This window comes from Triticum urartu, chromosome 4 (genome assembly GCF_003073215.2).
Source record: "Triticum urartu cultivar G1812 chromosome 4, Tu2.1, whole genome shotgun sequence".
In the NCBI taxonomy this organism is placed as follows: domain Eukaryota; kingdom Viridiplantae; phylum Streptophyta; class Magnoliopsida; order Poales; family Poaceae; genus Triticum; species Triticum urartu.
In genome coordinates, this window is record NC_053025.1 from 215607024 (window position 1) to 215611591 (window position 4568).

Genomic DNA, 4568 nt, shown 5'->3' on the forward strand with positions numbered 1-4568 from the left:
ATGATGAACTATAATATGCAAGGGATGGATAAGACAATTCCCAAGCTCTTCGCTATGCTTAAAGCTATGGAGGTAGAAATCAAGAAAGAGCATCAAGTGTTGATGGTTAACAAGACCACTAGTTTCAAGAAAAAGGGCAAGGGAAAGAAGGGGAACTTCAAGAAGAATGGCAAGCAAGTTGTCACTCCTGGGAAGAAGCCCAAGTCTGGACCCAAGCCTGAAACTGAGTGCTTCTACTGCAAAGGGACTGGTCCCTTGAAGCAGAACTGCCCCAAGTATTTGGTAGATAAGAAGGATGGCAAAGTGAAAAAAGGTATATTTGGTATACATGTTATTGATGTGTACCTTACTAATGCTCGTAGTAGCACCTGGGTATTTGATACTGGTTCTGTTGCTCATATTTGCAACTCGAAACAGGGGCTACGGATTAAACGAAGATTGGCTAAGGATGAGGTGACGATGCGCGTCGGGAATGGTTCCAAGGTCGATGTGATTGTCGTCGGCACACTACCTCTACAGCTACCTTCAGGGGTAGTTTTAGACCTGAATAATGTTATTTGGTGCCAGCGTTGAGCATGAACATTATATCTGGATCTTGCTTGATGCGAGACGGTGATACGTCCATTTTGCATCATGCTTTTATATCACTATTTATTGCATTATGGGCTGTTATTACACATTATGTCACAATACTTATGCCTATTCTCTCTTATTTTACAAGGTTTACATAAAGAGGGAGAATGCCGGCAGCTGGGATTCTGGCTGGAAAAGGAGCAAATATTAGAGACCTATTCTGCACAGCTCCAAAAGTCCTGAAACTTCACGGATGATGTTTTCCAAATATATAAAAAACATTGAGCGCAAGAACTTCACCAGGGGGCCACACCCTGCCCACGAGGGTGGGGGCGCGCCCTACCCCCTGGGCGCGCCCCCTACCTCGTGGGCCCCTGGTGGCCCTCCGGTGACCATCTTCTGCTATATGGACTCTTTCGATGGAAAATAATCATAAGCCATCTTCTCAGACGAAACTCCGCCGCCACGAGGCGGAACCTTGGCGGAGCCAATCTAGGGTTCTAGCGGGGCTGTTCCGCCGGGGAAACTTCCCTCCCGGAGGGGGAAATCATCGCCATCGTCATCACCAACGCTCCTCTCATCGGGAGAGGGCAATCTCCATCAACATCTTCATCAGCACCATCTCATCTCAAAACCCTAGTTCATCTCTTGTATCCAATTCTTGTCTCCAAGTCCGGGATTGGTGCTAGTAGGTTGCTAGTAGTGTTAATTACTCCTTGTAGTTGATGCTAGTTGGTTTAATTGGTGGAAGATCATATGTTCAGATCCTATATGCACATTAATACCCCTCTGATTGTGAACATGTTTATGCTTTGTGAGTAGTTGATTTTGTTCCTGAGGACATGGGAGAAGTCTTGCTATTAGTAGTCATGTGCATTTGGTATTCGTTCGATATTTTGATGAGATGTATGTTGTCTCTCCTCTAGTGGTGTTATGTGAACGTCGACTACATGACATCTCACCATTGTTTGGGCCTAGAGGAAGGCATTGGGAAGTAATAAGTAGATGATGGGTTGCTAGAGTGACAGAAGCTTAAACCCTAGTTTATGCGTTGCTTCGTAAGGGGCTGATTTGGATCCATATGTTTCATGCTATGGTTAGGTTTACCTTAATACTTTTGTTGTATTTGCGGATGCTTGCAATAGAGGTTAATCATAAGTGGGATGCTTGTCCAAGTAAGGGAAGCACCCAAGCACCGGTCCACCCACATACCAAATTATCAAAGTACCGAACGCGAATCATATGAGCGTGATGAAAACTAGCTTGACGATATTCCCATGTGTCCTCGAGAGCGCTTTACATTATATAAGAGTTTGTCCAGACTTGTCCTTTGCTACAAAAGGATTGGGCCACCTTGCTGCACCTTATTTACTTTTGGTACTTGTTGCTCGTTACAAATTATCTTATCACAAAACTATCTATTACCACTTATTTCAGTACTTGCAGAGAATACCTTGCTGGAAACCGCTTATCATTTCCTTCTGCTCCTCGTTGGGTTCGACACTCTTACTTATCAAAAGGACTACGATAGATCCCCTATACTTGTGGGTCATCAGACGGTTATTCATTTAAATAAGAGAATAATGGTTGTTCTATTTATATGAGTAATATCTTTTATGGTCATGCACCCTTGAAGAGTGGTCTATTTTTATTGAATCTCGATCGTGGTGATAGACATATCCATAATATTGATGCCAAAAGATGCAAAGTTGATAATGATAGTGCAACATATATGTGGCACTGCCGTTTAGGTCATATTGGTGTAAAGCGCATGAAGAAACTCCATGAGGATGGACTTTTGGAATCACTTGATTACGAATCATTTGATGCTTGCGGACCGTGCCTCATGGGCAAGATGACTAAGACTCCGTTCTCCGGAATAATGGAGTGAGCCACTGACTTATTGGAAATAATACATCGATGTATGCGGTCCGATGAGTGTTGAGGCTCGCGGCGTATATCGTTATTTTCTGACCTTCACAGATGATTTGAGCAGATATGGGTATATCTACTTAATGAAACACAAGTCTGAAACATTTGAAAAGGTCAAAGAATTTCAGAGTGAAGTGGAAAATCATCGTAACAAGAAAATAAAGTTTCTACGATCTGATCGTGGAGGCGAATATTTGAGTTACGAGTTTGTCCTTCATTTAAAACAATGTGGAATAGTTTCACAACTCACGCCACCTGGAACACCACAGTGTAATGGTGCGTCTGAACATCGTAACCGTACTTTATTAGATATGGTGCGATCTATGATATCTCTTACGGATTTACCACTATCATTTTGGGGTTATGCATTAGAGACAGTTGCATTCACATTAAACAGGGCACCATCTAAATCCGTTGAGACAACACCGTATGAACTGTGGTTTGGCAAGAAACAGTTGTCGTTTCTTAAAGTTTGGGGTTGCGATGCTTATGTGAAAAAGCTTCTGCGTGATAAGCTCGAACCCAAATCGGAGAAGTGCCTCTTCATAGGATACCCAAAAGAAACCGTTGGGTACACCTTCTATCACAGATCCGAAGGCAAGATCTTTGTTGCTAAGAATGGATCCTTTCTAGAGGAGTTTCTCTTGAAAGAAGTGAGTGGGAGGAAAGTAGAACTTGATGAGGTAATTGTACCTTCTCTCGAATTGGAAAGTAGCTCATCATAGAAAACCGTTCCCATGATGCCTACACCAACTAGTGAGGAAGCTAATGATGATGATCATGAAACTTCAGATCAAGTTACTACCGAACCTCGTAGGTCAAACAGAGTGTGTTCCGCACCAAAGTGGTACGGTAATCCTATTCTGGAAGTCATGTTACTAGACCATGACGAACCTACAAACTATGAGGAAGCGATGATGACCCCAGATTCCGTGAAATGGCTTGAGGCCATGAAATCTGAGATGGGATCCATGTATGAGAATAAAGTATGGACTTTGGTTGACTTGCCCGATGATCGGCAAGCCATAGAGAATAAATGGATCTTCAAGAAGAAGACTGACGCTGATGGTAATGTTACTGTCTACAAAGCTCGACCTGTTGCGAAAGGTTTTCGACAAGTTCAAGAAGTTGACTATGATGAGACCTTCTCACCCGTAGCGATGCTTAAGTCTGTCCGAATCATGTTAGAAATTGCCACATTTTATGATTATGAAATCTGGCAAATGGACGTCAAAACGGCATTCCTTAATGGATTTCTTAAAGAAGAGTTGTATATGATGCAACTAGAAGTTTTTGTCAATCCTAAAGGTGCTAACAAAGTGTGCAAGCTCCAGCGATCCATTTATGGACTGGTGCAAGCATCTCGGAGTTGGAATATACAGTTTGATGAGGTGATCAAAGCATATGGTTTTATACAGACTTTTGGAGAAGCATGTATTTACAAGAAAGTGAGTGGTGGCTCTGTAGCATTTCTAATATTATATGTGGATGACATATTGTTGATTGGAAATGATATAGAATTTCTGGATAGCATAAAAGGATACTTGAATAAGATTTTTCAATGAAAGACCTCGGTGAATCTGCTTATATATTGGGCATCAAGATCTATAAAGATATATCAAGACACTTAATTGAACTTTCACAAAGCACATACCTTGATAAAGTTTTGAAGAAGTTCAAAATGGATCAGTCAAAGGGTTCTTGCCGGTGTTACAAGGTGTGAAGTTGAGTCAGACTCAATACCCGACCACTGCAGAAGATAGAGAGAAAATGAAAGTCATTCCCTATGCCTCAACCATAGGTTCTATCATGTATGCAATGCTGTGTACCAGACTTGATGTGTGCCTTGCTATAAGTCTAGCAGGGAGGTACCAAAGTAATCCAGGAGTGGATCACTGGACAGCGGTCAAGAACATCCTGAAATACTGAAAAGTACTAAGGATATGATTCTCGTTTATGGAGGTGACAAAGAGCTCGTCGTAAATGGTTATGTCGATGCTAGCTTTGACATCGATGGTGGAGCTGTGTCAGTTGGTGCAGTTCCAAGCAAAGCATCGTGGAGG